Source organism: Ptychodera flava, chromosome 2, assembly GCF_041260155.1.
Source record: "Ptychodera flava strain L36383 chromosome 2, AS_Pfla_20210202, whole genome shotgun sequence".
In the NCBI taxonomy this organism is placed as follows: domain Eukaryota; kingdom Metazoa; phylum Hemichordata; class Enteropneusta; family Ptychoderidae; genus Ptychodera; species Ptychodera flava.
Window position 1 is genome coordinate 44,022,872 of NC_091929.1, and position 22,433 is coordinate 44,045,304.

At 37.6% G+C, this 22,433-nt stretch overlaps 1 long non-coding RNA gene across 1 annotated transcript; it reads left to right on the top strand.

Annotated features, from left to right (window-relative positions):
• The first annotated feature begins 13,675 nt into the window (after window positions 1-13,675).
• LOC139121780 (uncharacterized) lies at window positions 13,676-15,205 on the top strand. Its single transcript, XR_011549349.1, has 2 exons — window positions 13,676-14,267; window positions 14,862-15,205. It is a non-coding gene; the product is annotated as an uncharacterized lncRNA (long non-coding RNA).
• The last annotated feature ends 7,228 nt before the right edge of the window (window positions 15,206-22,433 follow it).

The window sequence follows — 22,433 nt, forward strand, 5'->3', positions numbered from 1 at the left end:
ATGGCGAGAAGCAACCTAGTTTTGAGGTCAAGGGTAAAAGGTCATTCCAAATCATTAGGATTTAGGGAAGCCCTCACCCCCACAACGTGCCTTGCCGGTAATGATCACGGACCGCGAAAGGTACTGCGTGCTTTTTACATGCTGATGTACATGTATTGTGCCAAGTTCGATTTGCTTTGAAAAGATAGAGGTTGCCAGATCACATCGATATTTTTTGTTTGTGTTATTGTTTGTGTATTTGTACACGCTCTGGTTACAATTAGCAACTGCAGGTTGTCCCCGCATATAGCTTACTGAACTATTGATCTCCATTTGATCTGACCGCACATCAGTCAAGTATTATTTGATATCGTTGAAACCATGGTCTCGTATAGTTACAGCGATGTTCACCCTGCCGTACGTGACTCGATACTTCGTAAGAAGTACGCGTACGATATCGATCGCGGGCGGGTACCGGGTACGACGAGACATGATACAGACGAACATGTCAGGATGATGAGTAGTGTCTGCATCGCGCATCGCTTGTTCTCGAAAAATCCATGGCATGTGTGCATACATACACATTCCGATTAATCGACAAAGACCAGGCATATCATGCTCGTTCATGGTCATTGCGGACCAACCCTTTCATCTGTCGGACGAAAATTCAGGTAGGCAGAGAATGAGGCAGACCCCAGTGTTTTATCATATCGCGAAATCGAAAAATCGTCAGACAAAGATGTTTTATTCCAAACTTCATATTCCAATGTATATATATATATATATATATATATATATATATATATATATATATATATATATATATATATATATATATATATATATATATATATATATATATATGTATGTATGTATGTATATATCACGTCAAAGTGGAGTTTTGAAAGACTCAAAACATCATTAACAACAGGGCTAGCCCAACTGTTAGCCCTACGAGTATGGCGACAGTGCAAAGCCGGACACTCGATCGCCATACTCCTAGTGCTAGCCCACCGGTATACTCAGTGTCTTATTTACTTCACTCAAAATTAACTTCCTCTCTTATTTTTGCAGAAAGTCATATCAAAAGGAAAGTAAACATGAGGTCACCCTATTCCACATTCAAAGGAGATCTATTCACCCTTTCTTTGTGTTCCCGCCTATGTCTATTTGACCCGACCCGCCCACCGTCGATTTTAGGAGAGCGAAAATAGGTTTTCCTTATACAGCATTTCTTATACTGTGCTATTCAAGGCCTGGCTGTGAGTTAGCTGGTAGGAAAAAACGTCGTTCCCCTCAACATCTATGCGTCGGGGGTGGTTACGGGTTACAGCACTGCACCCCAGATGTCCGTATCGAGATGAAAAACCGACGTGTTTTAAGTTCGTTGTTTTTGATACGCACTTAGAAGAGCCTTCAGTTCGCAGATGTCTTCCGGACAATGCGCATTTTGATTCAAAGAGCGCTGGAGCAGCGTTTCAGTTAGCCGTAAAAGTTGAATTCGATCCGCCCACATCTAACAGAGGGGTCTTTCAGTTTTCGTTTTTTGTCAGTCAGGTCTGTCGCCATCTTTCAATGACCGCTATTGCAAAACATAACCATACCCGAGGTCGCAAAGGTCACAGTTGAAATTGTTTACACTGCAGTGAAAGGAATTGGCAAACACAAACTACATCATGCAACACAAAGGCCGAGATATAGGCACACTCCTTCCAAACACGTGATTCGTTTCTTCAACTGGAAGGCATTGAGCAACCTTAGAAGCTTGCAGTATACTGCCCCCTCAACCATAAATAATAAACACTTCTTCTGTCTATTTGCCTCAATTAATCACTAGAAAATGCGTAACTCTCTCCCCGAAATCGAGTCAAATTGCTGGCGTTTTGTACATCCGCCTAAAACTCCTTATGCGGGGGTGGAGGACTTGACCAGAAACCCCCGCAATCTACCAAATAAGCCAGTCTCCATATTGCCCTTGTAACCTACTTCTGATTGAAAACGCTTTTCAATGACATAGTGAATGAAAACGAAAGTTTTCTTTGTGATTTTCAATACTTTCATACTCGGCCAGATAACATCAACTTTCACAAACTCGAAGATTTGTGATGTCCGACTCAAATGTTGAACTCATAAATTTTATTTGTAAAGCTTATACGTTGTTAATAATTACTGTACATGTGTGGCTGGTCTACACAAAAACAGGACGGTACTTCATTGATTATTACACCGTCCAGCTGCCAGGATTTACAACATAAATCGTAAGTGTGTTTTTTTTCTCAAACCATTGTTTGATTTGTTGGGTCGCATTGAAAAGCAGGCCTAAATAGAACGATGCAGACCTAGAGCTGTTTTTTAGGTATATTTTCAGGTGGGCTTGTTTTTCTTTTCGGCCAAGCCATATATTTCTCAGGGGTTCAAAAATCGAAATCATTGTCGGCTCAGATAGGTACGAGATCTTATCAATGCATCACGTTATGTTATCCGTGACATTCAAGCGCGGAGAAGCTCGCCAAGATGAAGCCCGCCCCCTTTAAGGGGTACCATTTTGGAGTCAACAAAATTGGAGAGATTCGGAAACAACTCACCATTATCCGTCATGAGTTTCAGGAGGCTACAATATGGAGTGCGTCGCTAGTGAGAAATGATCGGTAGGATTTAAAAATTCATTATGGTTGTTTCATGATTGCATGTACAAATCGTATCCTCTCTCAATTGCTATATCCACACGCGATATGGCTTTTACCCTTTCTAAACTGACGCTTTACCTTTCCATTGATTAAGACGATCAAAGTTTCAGATGATAGCCAATCATGATGGCCACGTGACGGTAGAAGATTTATTATCTTAAGCAGGTCTTTTGTTCGGCAAGGTACGCCAGTGTCTCCAAGCTTTAACTAGAGTCACTATTTTGCCGTATCACTGCAGTTTGCAAACCATTTACCTATGTTCATATACCTTTAATATTTACAAAAGCACCGTGTGTTGTGACACACAGAAGGATTTAACACTTGTTTCCATCAACTGAACCCATCACTTGTTTCAATCGAGGACACTCATAAGATGGTGAATATGCATTGTGTTATAACATTATGCGATCAATAAGGTGTCTTGTTCTCAGCATTGCCTCAAGATATATGCTGAAGTGTTTATACGGTAACGTTCAGCTGCAAGTTAACACAGCCATGGCATGGATATGTTTTTGCAGTTGTTCATTACTTGAATTTTGAAGTTCTCGATTGGATCTCTGGTTTTAAATTTAAAACTACAGCGACAACTGTTGTTAGGCAGGGCCCGTTGGCTATGTTGACAACACACAAACCGGCAGTATATTTTTAAGTTTTCATATAAAACTAGCGAAATTAGGGTGAATCGAAAGGGTATACACCAAAATGCCAATTGCTCGTGTTCTGCCGCAAGCCCTTCTTCAAGATTTAATCTGTTGAGACAGTCGAGGACTGAAAGTATAAACTTGTCCATTGTTACCTGTTGTTATTCGACAGAACCTTTTTTTTTCTTCAACCCCGGGGCTTAAATTCAGACTAAACTTTAAAAAGCAACCTTTCTCACTTTAGGATGAGATATATTTAGGTCATGTATATTTAATATAACCAACCATGTATGTCTGGACGTGTCAGTGTGAAAACCATCTGACAACTAGGCAGAATAATGCTAGCAAAAGAGAGCAACGATCGGCATAAATAGTAGAACAGATGAAATGTTATTTGAGTGTCTGAACCAACTACCCCGACTACCTTAAATTCATCTAAATCTGATCGAGCCCCGGTATACTGTGACTTGGTTGGCAGTCACCTTGTACACAAGTGTCTATCTTTCAAAGGCAACGAAATCTTCAGTTTGATAAACTTAGTAATTTACCTGTCAACAAACTGTTGGAAACATTTGAGAGAGAGAGAGAGAGAGAGAGAGAGAGAGAGAGAGAGAGAGAGAGAGAGAGAGAGAGAGAGAGAGAGAGTCACGGATGTACGTTTTTTGCAGATTCCAACTTTATCGATGATCTCAACTTTATCGATGATCTCTTTCCAGTCTTCAACAATTATTCTGGAAACAAACTTACACAGTACTTTCATTCTTGCTGATCGATCCTGAACTATCCGGGAATCCGTGCTGAAAAGCAAAGTAAAATGACCCTGTCGTGAAGTTCATATAGCGCTACCCCAAGGTCAACAAGACTGATTGACAGTTGGCTTATGTACTTGCCTTAAAACACATTCGTCCCTCTTCAAGTGAGACAAAATTAGAACCTAATGGTACAAACAGTTGTGCTATTCTTTCGGGGGTTTTTTTTCAGATGCAATTTTTCGTTCATTCGAAGTAACGCTTTCATTTTCCCTGGTTTTTACCAATTTAGTAAACTAGATCACATAATCCGACCTACAATTAACTCTCTCTCTCTCTCTCTCTCTCTCTCTCTCTCTCTCTCTCTCTCTCTCTCTCTCTCTCTCTCGTTAACAACACCATCTTTGATATAGTATTGATTCTTTTAAGTTTTCCATGGCCTTTATCGGCACTGTGACTTCCTGTTGATCACGGGCAACGAGCAAGTTCTGTTCATTAAGTTATCTAGCAGGTTGTTTATATTCGCACATCTAAAGAGTTTATTCCGATCATTTTTAAAAAAGAATTGCTACAGGGCTTTGCTATGATCGACATTGACGTTGACAAGGTACAAATGACAGCTGCAGAGTTTAACCAGAAACATGAATTGAACGTAACGTCGGGTCAAGGTCACAACTTGAAAGTGAGCCCGACACATGATGAACGCGCGCACGTTCCAGCTCGGTGTAACATCCGTGCGACATTTAATAGCACGCATAGCTGCATAGGAACAGCTCTGAACGCTGTAGGCCTCGTGTGCGTTATATTTACTGCTGCCGACAGAAATCTTGACAAATTTTGTTTTTTCTTCGCCTGATTCGCGACTGCAATTTTGATATCTGATTCATGGACATATCAATCGTCATAGCTTCGTTTTCTGGATACTAATTTGAAATCTATGACGTCATCAGTAATTAGCTCTATGAGCCTCGCCATTTCTCTTGCACGCAATTTATGAACATCTTGCATGGGTATCAAACCGATAATTTTTGCTTATCTTCAAAACTCTTCATCGGCAACATGAAAATATAATTTTTTCAAGCTCAAAAATAGACCCTTAAACCCTAGAAGGGAGGGATGGTGACGTCATAAAGGCAAAACATCTTCAAATATTTACAAAAATTGCTGAAAGATTTTTGAAGCCGGGCTGCTTTTCTGGAAAAATGTTCACATTTCGGATCGGCCAAATAAGAGTTATATTTTTAGAGGTTATGCATTTCAAAAACTAAAACAGCTAGCATGCCGGCAGCCATATCATTCCTTCCAGGTAACTCTATTCTATTCCCGACTCGACGAAATCATCGACAACCTACGGAAGAAAAATAAGATATATAGAGATTGACCATTTAATCTCTTGAGGGATGGTAGCAAAGGACAAATTAGTCGGAGCGAAATTTTGTCCATAAAATTAAAAAGTCCAGCCTTGTCGCCCTTGTGAAACAACATTGAGGGACATTACATTATCTGAAGACTGAAAAGACATCTATCTCAGCCTTCTCCGAGAAAAACAGCAAATCATGGACAGCGTAGTGTACGAAGTGAAAGCTGTCATCCTTCCTACCCATCCAAAACTCTGATGGTGCATGCCTGAGGCGATCGTTGGCCGAAAATTTAGAAACTTAACGGAGGGGAACATATTTTTTTCAAAAACCACACAGTCTGAGACAACAATGGCTCTAACGTTCTTTCGACAATTTCTGTTTGATTGTCGAATGGAAGACACTGCGTCATCAATCAGTGTGTATTTTCAATCTCGTTTCATGTTCAAAATATTCAACTGAAACTGTCATCAGAACCCCATGAAACGTTGGATATTGGTTTATCGGTATGGCGTGTTTATTTGTTAGTATTGTTGTTTATTTTTATTTACTCTCCCACATGCCTTCAGTCAAATAGACATCGTCACTAATAACGCTGGCACCGAAATGACACTGTACTTGGTATGTGCTTAATCATAAAATTAATCTTTTTGCGGAACACCCTTAAAGCTCCCATTAGTTATGACTTTAGATGATTTTTTAATAATTTATGTTCTGTTATAAAAATCACTTTTCTTATTATCCCATATGTATGTCGAAATGTGTCAGGAGAGTTAAACTTGACATCTCAACTTGTACAAATAAAATATCCAAAATTGTTTACCAGTGAATTTGTGCAGGGACTAGAATTTGTTTGTCAACAATAATGACACCGTATATTGTACACAGAGTTTTATGTATGCAAAACCGATTATATCCTGTCTATTGGAGGGAAAAGAACAAGTAAGATCAAAATATAATGAAATATTCTCAGAAGTTATACCTTTTCGTAGTACATCTCCTCTAACACGTCAGTTAAAATAATGCGTGGCAAACGAGACTCAGATATCAATCTTCCGCCTTCCAGCTTTTCTTAGCCCGTACACTTCTTAAGTTGCGTCGCGTCACCATATTCCTCAACTTCAAGTGCACAAATATGCACACATTTATTTGCATTTCAAGGCCTCCGGCCCATATACAATGGTGTTTTATCAAATGACTGATACAAAATACACAAATATTTGAAGAAGAAGAAAAAACAGAACATATAAAGCACCAATGCTGAACAAAATACCATAAAATACATTATCTTTCTTCTGAATTACGATGAAAGTCTTGAAACTTAATCTGAAAATTTTAAAACATCTTGTCTCATTTGAAAGGCTTTGTTCACAAATTACGAAGGTTTGAGATTTCTGAAGAATCCTTTCCACTCATTACTTTCAAGAAATTTAAAAAGTTAGATTCTCTGGTTACACCGTCTGGTAAATATTGTTTTCTTAGCTGGTTGTACAAAGGACAAATTAGTAAAAATGATATTCATCTTCAAAGCTTCCATTAGAACATAGATGACACCTTACAGTCTATGTACAGTAATATTAAGTAATGTGTAAGATATGGAAATGTAATGTCCGAATATTTTGATTGCCCAGTCGGTGTCAGGCAAGGCTGTATTCTTAGTCCTGTTTCATTTAGCTTCTTCATTGAGGAATTGAATTGAATGTTAATGTCATCCGAACAAATGGGTGTACAGTTGACACAATACATGTATGATCTTTTCTGTTTATTGTATGCTGACGATGTGGTCATCTTTGCTGACTCTGTCAGAAATTTACAGAATTTAATAGACATCCTTTTTAAGTTTTGCGCCAAGTGGCATATGAAGGTAAATTTAGACAAAACAAAGATTGTAATTTTTCGCAAAGGGGGCCACAGAGCCCATCGGGAAAAATGGCATTTTGGGGATATTCAAATTGAAATTGTGTCTCACTACAAATACTTAGGTTTACTTTTGTCATCACGTAACACTTGGTCAAAAGCTGTCTATACACTAGCAAATCAAGCCAGTAAAGCTTTAAATATGTTGTCAATCGCCAGATGGAAATTACAGTATATATCCCACTTTTCACTCTAATTTTAAATTGTTCGATGCGATGACTTTGCCGATTCTTTGTTATAGTTCAGAGATATGGGGTTTTCAGATTTACGATGCCATAGAAAAAATACAGAGAATTTGGTGTAGAAAATTACTAGGTGTTCCAAGTCAAACAGCAAATGAAGCTGTGACAGATGAATGTGGTAGATTGCCAATTTTCTTTCATACACTAAAACGCTGTATTCATTATTGGGTGAAGCTTACCGAAATGTCTCCAGAAAGACTCCCTAGACAAGCATATTTGATGTTGTACAACCTTGACTCCTTAGGCAGACATACATGGGCAACATCCGTCAAACAAATTCTTTTTTCTTATGGTTTTGGCCATGTTTGGCTTGCTCAAGAAGTTGGCAATAAAACATTATTTTTTACGGCTTTTGAAACAAGATTAGCAGATATCTCGAAGCAACCATGAAGAGGTCTCTTATCATTGAAACCCAAATTACTTATCTACTCTCTCGAACCAGAAAAATATCTTCATCTCAATTGTAATCGTTTTATTTTACAAAGTTTTGCTTGCTTCCGGTGTTCATCTCTACCACTTGCAATAGAGGAGGGAAGATGCCAGAACATTGACGCTCAAGCTAGAGTTTGTTTGTTTGTCATTTCTCAACTCATTACAATCGAGAATATGTTTTTGATCATGGCAAGCTTCCGCCAGACGAACACTGCATGAAGGCGAAGGCGGTACAGCTGTAGATGCTGAGACAGATTCATAGTTGTAGGCCAGTAGCTGTAACTTTTTGTGATTTTTTCGCTGTTTTTGTTTTGTATATCAATCGCAAGTTCTTGACCTACTCCGAAATGCATGTTGAAATACCAACTATTTAGTTTATCGACACAGCGCCTGTATACTTGTAAAGTGCATGCACTATCATTGTTTACATTTGAATTCTTCTCCGGACCATAATGAACTTGTCAACAACATAGACAAGGTCTGTGTCAACAATAACAATGCAGTTAACGCATGTATACAAACTTAATTGACAAGCTCAACACTGTGCATCTCAAAATAATTTGGGAGTAAACATGAAACTGTGGTTGACATTAAAACAAATATAGTTTACAAATCATTAAAAGATACAGAACCCAGGGCCCTTTTAATCCAAAGGTGTTATGTCTTTACTTATACATAAGCAATTCGTTACCGTGGCAATGTATGCGTGGCTTATATGCGGCCTTTATCATGCATCAGCCCGAGACCAACTCATAGTCATACAGCAGAATTACTTTGAACAACTAAAAGTGTAGTCAGACTAAGAAACATGACTTCCTGGTGTTGTGTAGACAAAGCGAATGCAAAATATAACCCGGATGTGATATGTCTCCATGGAAATGAAAAATTTATTGATATACCACATGTGCTGATTATTACATCGGCTTAAATCTGGTAAACGTTTTATTGACAATGAGATTTAAGGCTGTGTTCACAAATAATGATTTGGGGGAAGGGGTGGACGCTGGAGGAATCGCGATGAAAATTCTATTTTTTCAGATCCCCTCTTAAAACCTCTATATAATCAAAATTTGTAATCCACCAAGCTATCATATAGCAAATATTAATATTTAAAGGGGATGTACGTGCAGAAAAAAATAAACAAGTATTGCGCACTTCTGCTCGCAGATGTTCGACACAACATTTGTGAAGCACACAATCATACTATTCTGCAGTGATTATATAAATGTTTGAGCAATATTGCAAACATAAAATTTTTATACTTTTCAGTGTTTTCGCTTTTTGTATTAACTTCAATCTCTTGTTTCCATTTTATTGTGTTGAAATATTCAGTATTCGGCCTATCAACACAATCTACATGTATATTGATGTCACTTATATTGCTGCCAGTTGCATTTCATTATGTCATCGACCCGGGTCATCGAAATGTCAATATGACATCAGATTGCTGCATAATACTCAGACTGTGTGAATAAGTTTAAAGCATTTCATTATGATTTAAAAAATAACTACAAAAATTATGTTGATAGACAGTACAACGTTGAAAAAATCAAGTTTAAAGCTCCATAAGCTGTATCTTTTGGAATTTTTTTCAAAACCTTTGTCTTGTGGTTTGCCTACACTTTCTGGATTCCCTAAACTGTAATTTAATGCCAAGTATTTAGCATATCAACACTACCTATATGACTATAATCCCCATTGTTATGGTTAAAAATTGTATTCAAGTCCGGACGATAATTCATTTGTAAACAATAAACAGTGATCACTACACACATACAAGCTGTGTCGACAAAAAGAACACTCGAAATTTCAGCATGACAAACGGATTAGGGTCAGACATGGTAGTTGATATACAGAAGCAGAATACTGAAAAACTTGCCACAAGTTACAGCTTATGTCCCTTTAACATAGCTTGTGAACAATTGTGTCGCACTCTATAGAAGATGATATATTCATTGTAAAATGACAAATACAGTTAGTCATGTAAGAAATAGAAGTAAACTGTACGTACCATTACATTCAAGGAGATGCACTCGTTTTGTATACCATAGTCAACAATTTTGTGTCAACATTGATACTCCTATTGTCCCTTTTGGCTATCATTTATTGATAAATGTCATGTCTTCTGGTCTTCCATGCCTTGCATGTGTTGTTCTCCGACCTGATCTTGTGTACAAGTATGTTGCACTGTCATAAACGTCATTTGACCCAAACTTTTTCTTCAACTACCATATACATCAGAGCTATCTCTATCACTGCTGGTATGCACTGACATTGACACAGCCCGTAGGCAGTAGCAGGGCATTATTAATGTTGGTGATTTGGACAATATTTTTTTTTAGTTTATGCAACTGCGTTCTTGTTCTACTCCGGGCCTCACAGCATGTTCAACTGTCCATTGTGCATCATGCCCACACGGTCTGTGTATGCACAATGTTCATTTGTATCATTGACAAATGACTTTCAGCCTTGACTCCAATCAGTTATCACCAACAGTATATTCACAGCTCTGTTGATAAACGTTTGTGTTTCAGCACGCTGTAGGGAGACAGCAAGAAACTGTATTCGATACATTGCATAGAAATATTGAAAAAAATATCAACAGTTGTAGCTTCTGCCCCGTTACGTTGTTGTTTTTCTTATGAAAATTCAATGATTTTCATTAGTAAAACGCATAAAATGCGACAAAATCCTTCTAGATTTGTTTAATTGTTACTAACATTACAACCATCGGATGACATAAAATGTTATTCATTTTTCATTGAATTACCTACCAAACTATCATCATGGAATCTGAAAATGTAAAAAATAATAGGGAATGAAAATATTTCCCATATGCGTAGAGCAAAGCTACCCCCAGAAGTTTCAAATCTCCCTGAATTCCTCCAGCCCCCCACCAGTATTTGTGAACGCACCGTAAGGTGGCTCTGCACTTAACCAAGACATTTTTAAAGCAATATTTCTTATCAAAGATGGCGAGAAAACCCCCTCATATTTTTCTAAAAGCACAGAACCTAAGTATGATAGCGATAGATTACTTGATGGATGAAGGGGTGCATATTTTGGGTAGTCAAAAACTTGATACTACTTTATGAAATTTGATATCACATTTTGAAAATAAATTATAGGTAAACAAAAACGACAATTTGGTTTGTATTATTTATTATTCCCATTCTTAAATAGCAGGGCTTGAAGACTGACGTTCAAAAAAGTGATTAAAATCATGAAAAACAAAATTGAAATGACTTTTTTAAAAATGCAAGCACTTTATTTCCAAAGAAGTTTCTTGTTTTGTTATATACTATTTAAAGATCATGTGTAATTTTCACAAAATTTGACCCAGCAAATTCAAAAAAAGGATTCTTGAAATCGCTTGATTTAAACACATTGCGTGTCAATCACAAAGTTTTATATTCTCACGACAGACTGGTGTCATTACAATTGCATTCCTGGCAGTTTAACATACTGGAACAAACGAATAAAACGGACGTAATGTTGGTGTTGTCATCAACGTACATGTCTTCGTTTGTAGGTAAATGTAGGTGTATGAGAAATTGACAGTCTGGTTCCCAGCTCTAGAAAGTTTCTGCCGCTGGCTGCGCTATGCCCAAGAAAAGGGGTGTGTATTTTCGTGAGCACATCCCCAGCCTGCGACAGAAACGAGACGTACCGAGGACCAGAAAAGATAGCTAGGTACAGTTACCGCGTCGCTCCAGTCGTTAGAATGACCAGTCTTTACGACAAGGCAAGAACATACCCGGAGAACATATTTCCTCACACGGTGTTCACAACTCATACTAACATTAGATGTTTCAACGTAAAATACTGTAACAAAGCAGTTGGGGCCGCATGGGTTACGCCATCAGAACTCTTTCAGTAACTAACTCTCATAGAGAGGTCAGATCATGCCGTGGAATTTTCTCGAATTTGCATAATTCAGTATCATGGTTTATCATGAATATAATGCATTTTCAAGTTTTCTTCATGAGGAAAGCTGATAGTACGATTTGTGCTCAACTGATAGTACTGCAGTGAAGAGTATCATCTTGTTGGGAAATTTTACAGTGAGGAAATGATTAAAAAGAATGTCTGGCAGAAATTGTGGCCCATGCGCAACACCAGAAACTCATGCAATTCCATTGAGTTACGGAGCTGGATGATTCCCTATTTTGCACCTTGTGTGTGTGTACAGGAACAATTTCATTATTTTCTTTATGGTAGAATGCACCTCGAGGACAGAAATTCTGGCTTTTAGACTTTTACAATACTTATTTGGTCTATCACTTGTGGGAGCACATTTTGAAGCTCAAGGAATAACTAAACCTTTCACCGACTTATTCTATCCAAACAATTAATTCTTTCCCATCGAGTTAACACAAGGGTGTCGGTCATTTGGAATCACCAGGGTCGGTATAAATGTTGGGCAATTTGTCTCTCTTGTACAACAGTTTGCACGGTGACGTTCAGTCCTGATTTCGTTCCAGTTCAAATGGTGCATTGGTTTTGGAGAAGAAGATTTTTGAACATTATTCGGTGGTGATCATAGCTTTTTCGCAAAAAACAATATGGCCGCCAAACCACGTGACCGATCCACATGCCTTTTGCAAACTTGATAGTATTCGCACCAGTAATGACATGAGAAAGAGAATGATATAAAGTTATATTACGAAAAGATAAGAGCGAAAAGATAAGTCTTTCTATTTCAAGGCGCTAACTTCTATAGCATGTCTTTGAATGTTTCAATATGTTGAAACAACTACCATAAGATCAGCAAAACGGGGTTGTTCAATTTCGTCAAGTTCTGAATGATGCAATGACATACAAACAAACACAACCACATAACAATTGTCCATGTGGCTTTATTTCTTAGATTTCGTTTCCTCTGTAAACTTGGATCATTACTGGCATAGGCCTCTCAAGGAAGGTATTCTCTAGCAAAATACTTCTAGTAATATGTAATATTTTCCTACAGTTCCAGAAGGAAGTCATCACATTATTGTTTATTTCTATAACTCGTTACTCATTCCATCATTTCTTCCTGGAGAAGTAACAACGATTTTGCTCTTCAATGCATTTTCCCAAACAATATTCTGCCTGTATATTCTGCGTTGAAGCACGGAATTGTGGGATTCACCTGGAAAGCAATTGTGGATGAATGTTCATGGCACATTTCAAACAGTGGCGGCGCTCTTCAAGGCTTACTCCGCACGGCATCCATAACTTGACAAATTGCGAGGACTTACCATTTTTGCGAATTATGTAAGTTCGTGAAATATGCAAATTAGTCATTACATGATCTCAAAATGCTAAATAACTTACACTAATGTTATATCATAGTATCTTCAATGTACATAGCAAATTCAATTATATATCCCGAAAGAGAAAAGTTCGTTAGATGTGCAAATTGGTGATCAGTTCATCTAAATATATTTCTCTGCGAGTGTGCACTGAGTCATCGGTTGTCTATCTTGAACACGAAATCCAACTTGAAATAGTCAAGTCCTTCCAAAAAAAGTTCACGTTCAACGATATAACGTCTTTCATGTTTCTTTATTTTTTGCATGAACAGAGAGTTATTGAAAATAGCGTCAGTATGTGGCTGTGACATCACCAGGCTTACGATCGCTGCTCTGAGGCCCGGTGTGGCAGTCCCCGGGTTGGTGGTACCCATGCGCGTTACCAAATTCACGGAAAAGGGGGTGTTTTTTTTTCAGTCATCTCGGAGATTCTAGGTCCGTGAAATCGAGAAAAAGGGGTACTTTTTCAGAGTAACCTCCGAGATTAGGGGTAGTCCTTTCATAATCTCCCTAGGACACTAAATCTGGTCTAGTCTCACTCACAAAGAAAATGAAAAACAGTACCGTACGTTTGTATGTACATATGACGTATACATGCCCATCACTTAGGGTCCATCTAAAATCTAAAATCACCTAAAATCAGGTGAGGACAAACATTTGTGATGTATGTACATGTATACAAAGTCAACCTCCAGGGTCAACCCTGGAAGTCAACATACTAACCTCCTAGATTTCGAAAATAAGGGTATGTTTTTTACAGCTAATTTCTCCCAGATTTGCCACAAATAGGGGGTGTTTTTCTCAGAAATATTCTAGGAAAGGGGGTACTTTTCAAACTTGGGTAACAAGCATGGGTACCCACCAACCCGGGGACTGCCACCGCCGGGCTCTGAGGACCCACCTGGGAGACCCAAACCGTTCACCTAAAGAATTGAGAAAGGAAGTGAAAGGGCGCCCGCTATCGAGTAAGTAAGATATAACTAAACACGAACTATGTGTTATTATAAATAATTTTAAAGGCCGTCATATCGTATTCACGCGAAGTCATGATTATGATTTTTTTGAAAGATAGTACGATCTTGAAATACAACTGTGAAGTAGAGGAAATACTTAATTCATATACCTGGAAAGAGCTGTTTTGAGATCCATGCGCCAATCGCAGCATGAATTCAGTGTATGGCAATTCCGACACCAGCGACTTCGTCTAAGTGTGCCAAGACATTCCTCTTCCATACAAAAAATCCTAAAAGTTTTTGAAAAGAGGTCCAAAATTTATATTTTCTCCACACACTGATGAATGAATATTAAGGAATACTCTCATACTGCAGATCAGCAAATACTAGAATATGTCAAAAATTAATTCCGGAGGTGTACAATCCACCTAATGTACGTGTGGTTGGATACATAGTGGCCGCCGCGTGGTATGCTATTTTTCTATGCATACCACGCGGCCGCTGCTATGTATTCAACCACACGTAACTGTTGTACAATCCACCTAATGAAAATATGGCTGATAGGCAGTTCAGGGAAAATTTTTGACTGACCTCCTTCATTTCCAGATCTGAAGCTGTTGGTGAAGCCGATGTTAAGACAATTGAGGGCGCCATCTACAGTGGCAATACCAGTCTGATAGGGGGCGGTTTCCTCTGACCATAGCAGCAGTTCCCTTCATCGATCCTGTGTGATGCCCATCAAACACAGTCCTGTAACTGATTGCAGTACATGCCTGTCAAGGCTGCAGTGATTGCTTTAACCTGTCAATCAGTACAATGACCTTGAAACACCACGACTCGCCTTGGTATTGCGAGTTTAATCATGTCGATAATATCAATGATTTATTAAACAAGAATTCTGTATTTTTTTATTCGTCACATAATATTAAAAATTAACAAGTCAATGTAAACGACATTGCGTCTGCTTGGTTAATAAATTTGGAAACCATGGTAGATTGATATTGGTCAAACATATTCTGACAACGGCTGAAAAGTATTGAGCATGTATGGATGTACATGTGCAGAATATGTTTAGCCAAATTTGTGCAATAGTTGGGTAATAGATGTAGGTATATGTTATGAGAGTAGATGTGAAAAAAGTCGGAACAAAATGGCCACGTTGCAGTCATGTAAGATTGTATCGCGGAAAAAAATTGACATGCATATATAAAGTCATAATGTGTTCTTCTCCTTCCAAGTTCGAATGAAATTGGTTTATGCTTGTGTGAGTAATGGCTTTGGACGTGGAAAATCAGAACAAACTGCTACCTGGCGACCATATTGGATTATATTGCTGAAAATATTGGACGTGCAAATGTGTATCATGGTGTGTTGTCCCTGTGGCAAATTTGAAAGAAATACATGACTGTGAATTGAATTGAGACAACTTTGAAAAAAAGGGCCACCTTGCGTCTATATTTGATCTATCATAAAGTAATCTATGTGCGAATGTAAGTCACAGTATGTGTGCCAAGTTAAGAAATTACTGACAAGGTATGTCTGAGTAGCGGCTGTAGATACGAAAAACTGACATAAAATTGCTGCCTGGATCATATCGAAAAACAAGTTGACCGACATATGTATATACCAGAGTGTATGATACTTTTGTCAAGTTTGAAAGAAATTGACCAGGCGGTTGCATCCCCAAACTGCAGGTGGTGATGTAACAACAATGTTTGCGACAATAAGACAATTCTTGAAGATGTTTTTAAAGACGTCATTCTTCTGTCAGACTTTATGGATTATAAAATAGTTATATAAATTTGCAATGCTTAAACCCAGACCAAACCCAACTTGCTATTTTCGGGGGTGGGGGTCACATCTAACCATGTGATTTCTGAAAGACATAACGGAAACACACTTTCTCACAAAGGAGACACGAAGAAGGGTGCATGTCACAGTGTTTTATGAAATTGGCAGGCCAATATGATCGTAATGTCAACATAACTGATGTAGTCCCCCGGTAATGAGAAAAACATTAATTTTATAAAACGCATTTGTTTCTCCATTTTTGACACAGCTTGTAGAATCTAGTCATTAAGTCGCTTCATATACCGTCAGTCAGTATATTCTTAACGAATTCTCCCGTCCGAACACAAGATTTCATTTAAAACCCTGCTATCCTTATCTCTTTGCACTTACAAAAAGCACCTTCCTATCCTTCAGAGAGATGTTTTTGATTCCCGTTCTCAGCCATATTGTCTTTAAGTTCCACTCTTTCAAGCCTTGGTAATGGATTAGGTCGATTAAATTCAGGCGCTTACGCATATCTTTGCTGCGGCCATATTGGAGTTGCAGCTCGACAATTACTTGGGAGTAAAAATCTTAGTCGTCCGTTCGTCGCCAGTGGCTGAAAAACGTTTTCTGGTCTTACTCCGGTAAGCTTTTTACAGCTTATCGATACAGGGAATTGGTCTTTAAAACAAACTGTAAGGGCACGGACAAATTTTATGTACAAATAATACATTCCTCCGTCTTTCAAGGTACACTTATCATGTCTTATGGCCTCAGTCAGCATAATATTATCGTGAAAAAGAATTTGGTGCATGTCAGAGTTATATTAAAGAGACTGATGATGTTGAGCAGGTCACATCAAAACTCAATAACGTGCTAGAAAAGTAAAAAGTCGCCGAATAGTAAAATAAGAGCGTCAGTCTATTTCCTCACATGGTACAATACCACGTTTTCCTTTGAACATTTTAAAATCATCAATAAAACATGATCAAGGGACATTTTTGAATTGTAGCAAGGCTGTGACAGTACGCAGTGACCTCATGTATTACAAGAACATACCGGTCTTTAAGTCATGCATGACATTGTCGACATGATAAACTGCAAACACGACATACTAAATTGACAAGAGACGAACTTACAATTCACAAATCAGTGAAATATATGTTTCAAGTACCAAAGATATCGGCAACTTAAATTACGATGCTTTTCTCAACCACCACAGAGAATTTTACGATGGCCATCCACAAGTTTACTCTCGTCAGTTTACTAAACGGATTGAGTTCTTGCATTCTGAATGCTGCTGGTGCATGCTGGGATGGATGTAAGTAATCCCTATTCGACATAGAGACTTTACAAAGACGGGACTCCGCTTCGATGTCACAGGTGAACCGAGTCAACGATCAAGTTTTCAACAACTTTAGCGGAACATATACCATAGTTGTAAATGCTATGGCATGTTTGCTATGTGGTTACCGCTATATCGATTATCTCAAAGTCTGTAATAGCATAGCCTTGCAATATTGACGGACGTCAATGGAAGACTGGTCTACAATTATGGAAGACGCCCATGTGTACAAATCGATGCGTACACCGGAGACCAACTTGAATGTTGGATGGTCTAACAAGAATCAAGGCAAGACATGAACATCTGTGATAAATGTGAGACAAATTCTTCGTTAGGTATGTCTTTTAAAGGGATATAGTCGTCTGAACTGCGCTCAAAGGTCGTCTACAACCAATGTAGATACTGTATCCAAGGTGTGATTGATGAAAGTTAAAACATTTCTGTTGTAATCTACTTCGTATAATTTAACCCTTTGAGCGCCAAAGTCAATTTTGCCACCTTTAAAAAATAAACACCAGTCATTTTTTTCAGATTCTTGCCTAAATTTTGATCAAAAACTGTAGCCAATGAAATGTGATGTCCGTTTGGTTCAAAATTATCAAAAAAATTACAGAAAAATTCTTAAAAATTTGTAAAATGTTGCACTAAAATTTTGGTTGGAAAATTACAACACTCAAAGCGTTTAATGTTGCAGCTATGGTGATGAAGTGCATCTAGATATCGTGCACGAAATACATTGTTTGTAAACAAGAAACTCGCGCAGGCGCAGTTCCTACGAATCCCTTTAAGAAAGTTTATGTCAAGAACTTCGATCTGTATAGCCAAATACTTCATTTAGCTACATTAGGCTTGTTCTTAACTTTGCTCTGAATATGAGAATATTATCAGCAGCTATACCTAACCATGATCTTCAATCGTAATGTCCTAAGACACAGGTCAGAAATCAGTAAAAAATACAACAGACAATCAACGTACATGCAGGACAAACATACACAAAACGAAAGTCGTTGTCAAATTCGTGACAGAAAGAGACACGGGCTTCCTAACTCAAGAAATGATGTCGGATGTTCCATAACGAAGCTCGTATCCTTTGGTCGGTGATCCCCTGGCTAAATATCAACCTAAGGTCATAATAAATTCTCACATTTATTTCCTATCTCAATAATGACATCTGAGATCATGTGCCAAACAGACATACAATATTTACTCACCAAGCAATGATACATGCCATGCAAGCACATGTAGACACCATTCTTTCCGGCAATAAAGATATCTTCTTGATTGTTTTACCAGAGATCTGTAATATCTTTTAGGCCGTCGAATGTGTTTTGTGTACCAATACTTTGTTCATAGTCTTGCTGTAATGTACACTGTTTATCCTACACAATAACTGTGTAATACGACTTTTGAACTATGATTTTTTGACAATGGATGGGTATAATTGTTATTAATAATGAAATTTGGCGAGGAAATATACTACAAACGGATTATTTCTCGGTCTGAAAACGCTCTGTTCAAAATAATCAGTATCTATCATCTTTTCAGGTCATAAAGTGTTCGAAAACAGATGAAAAAGAGTTTAAATGCGCTTGACTACGGACATAATAGTATATTATAATATAATTATAACAATGTGAGAAAATTGTTGGCAGTGTCATAGCTGTAACGAATTCTTCACACTTGTCTTAGACCAATAGAAATGCATTGCACACCGTGCAAATCGGGGAGTTAATCTGAACGTTGAAACCTTTGCCTGAATTTAGTTGTGGCATTTTAGATTATTTCTTCCTGGACAGTGATCCTTCAGAGCAATGCTATGGCCGACATGTCAGCTGACGAAGATTGCATTTTACATTTTTGTAGCTATTATTCAACAACTTTTACTTCAGATTTTTGATTGAAGAACCATAGAACCTTAGGGTCTATGGAATAACTTGCCAGTAAGCTAGCCCGCTGAAGAAGCAGATTATATATCATATTGTACCGGTATTATATAGCTTTGCCGATACCAGTGACATTTGTGATGTCATTCCCAGATTATTATTGATAATGTATCTGATTATCTAGCATTATTGCTTCAGATACTTTCTACACCATCAAATCCCTTTCATTGCTAAAACTATAAAACAATAGCATGTAGCCCACCAGGCCAATAATGGACTCAAGCAAACTTTGCACTCTATAATGTACTCGTCTTCGTCCCGTACATTATGTCGTGCAAAGTTTGCTTTCGTCCATTATGGGCCGAGAGGGGCACATCATTGCTAAAATATATTCTATGCAAAGTTCAATGCATTTAACGTATCAACCTCAGGATTCGTTATTTGGACAGTCGTCGTTCAAATAGGACTTGAGCTTGAAGGCAAGTTAGATGACGCATACGTCAATGGTGCTGACCCCTTGCAACAGATAATGAACCTGGTAGATCTTGTAACCTCCACAAATGTAATAATCTCCACAAATGTAATATCAACCACAATTGTAATAAAATCAACCACAAATGTAATAAAACTGTCAACCATTAATGTAACAACTGGAAACCACAAATAAACAAATTAACCATAAATGTAATAAAACTCAACCATAAATGTAATAAACTTGAACTTGCATATGTGATCATTTGTTTATCAATGCCCAAAGTAAATAATAACTTTAATAAGACTTGTGTAATGTTATTGCATACTTTCCTGAAACTAGGTTTTCTTTCCGAAACACAGAATAGAATACTTTGAGAATACTATCAGAAAACGGCGAGGTACCGATCAAAGCGTTAGATAATGGAAGCGGAACAGCAGTTCTAGACACTGATAATTACATAATAAGGAAGCGTCAAAATAACTCGTCAACCAGTGATACCACACAAAGTTTATGACAGATGACTCAGAACAAATAACAGAGAAATATGCAACCTTATGACAGAAACTTACGATACAAAACATATTGACGAGAACATGTATCCATGTTTAAATCTAGTAAAAACAATACGAACACTACCTTGAACACAGTAGAACAAAATTAGACATCCTAACATCCCCAGTGAAGGAACAAACATCAAGTGGGACAACATAGGAATACAGAAAATCTATCGATTATTCCACACAATTTATCCACATAAGATGAATTTGAGGCGACTGATTAAGAAAGTACGGCAAATTTCGATAAAGGCGTTAAAGGATCGTAGTGTTATACAGTCTCCTCCACTGTGGAGAGACTGCACTGTCGTTCGGATTACAGCTGTGTCTCACCATGGCCAATCAGTTTTGTACCAAAATAGGGAAACGTAAAATACACTTTCAAATGTACACAACACACTAAACGAAAACAATTAAGATATGAATAATGTGTGGAGTTGCTTTCCTTATTACAAAGATGAATATTTAAGGGCTAATTCCTAATTGCAACGACAAAATAGATTTATTACATTTATGGTTGACAAGTATTACATTTATGGGTGATTTTTTTATTACATTTATGGTTACCATTTATTACAATTGTGGTTGGTGTTTTTATTACATTTATGGTTGATTTTTGTTACATTTATGGGTGATATTACATTTATGGTTGCACTTTATTACAATTATGGTTGATATTACATTATGGAGATTATTACATTTGTGGAGGTTACAGATCTTACATATATGTGCCAATGTAACTAAAATTACAACAGAGAACAGGTTGGGCAGTATTCCAAGAACGAGTCTCGATGATATCGACATTTGCAATTCTTCATTTTACATGGCAGTCCCCAAAGATTACAAATATGCAGCTCGTCTATGTCAAAACTTATTTTTCTCTCGTTTCAAGAGAAATGGCTCGTGTAGTACACTCCATAAAATACTCAGTTTGATTTGCAGTGGCATGGCAAAATATTTCATATGTCGTTAGCTTAATGGTGGTTTAGCATTATATTATAAACGAGTATATACCTTGACAATGCTTTTTTGACGTAACGATCGATGGCAAAACTAAATTAAAGTTATGCGCTTCCCCACCAATACTGTACTGTTTGAGCAATACTGAGACGTTTCACATAAGCCCCATGTTTGCTTTGGACAATGACCAAAGTGGAGCCCAAATCTATTCAAAATTTTGAGATGGTCTTTGATTTACTATAACCTCATTGATGATGCTCATATCAAATTCTAAGCTAACCAATAGGGGCAGAAGTTTTCTTTTTGTTTGGGTTTGACCACAGGGGGACCAACTTTGTTTCAAAAATTTAGGAGAGATTTTGGCCTACTCTAACCTCGTTAATCATGTGCATGTCTAATTCGTGGCTAACGAATGAGGTTAGAGTTTTAGATTTTTCAGACATGGACCAGTATAAGATGAAAAATTTTCCCACATTTCGATATGACTTTAACCAACTGACGCGCATTAAAGCATGTACAACATCCTTAGACCTCATATTTGGTCGAATTGGATACGATATAGAGAAATTAGTTTCTTAGTCTACTAGGCTTCATGTGGACCACATAATTGCGTGCGAACCAGATTTGGATATCTAGTTATCTTTGAGTAATGGACTGGTGTCAACCTACTAGAGTCCACCGTTAACGTTGCTGCATGCAGCTATGGATGGGTATATTTACCAGTGAAATATAATACCCTGGCTATAAAGCTATACTGTTAAGGTATCATGCACTCGAGAGCGAGACTTAAACTTTTGCTCAAATTTTGCTTAAGGAATCTTTCAACTATTCTCTGTCAAAATCAAGAATACAAATTTGGGCAAATTTTGGTACTAGAGAAACAAATAACCAAAGATTTACCGGTATTAGAAATTCAAAATGGCTGCCATCCCTGTGTTCACGCTATAAGAAACATAAAATTTTCAATTTCAAAAAATTAAGCCGGTGAAGTTTTCTTACACCAAGAGCTTTAAAATGAACCCCCACAAGTGATATACCAGAAAAGAATTGTAAAAGTTTGAGAGTCCGAATATCTGTCCCCGAGGCGCGTTCTACCTTAAGGCCGTACCAATTCTTTCTATTTTAATACTACTATTTAATATGGATGTTAATGCACTGTTTTGTAAAATCAAATGGAGAACCGTTTGA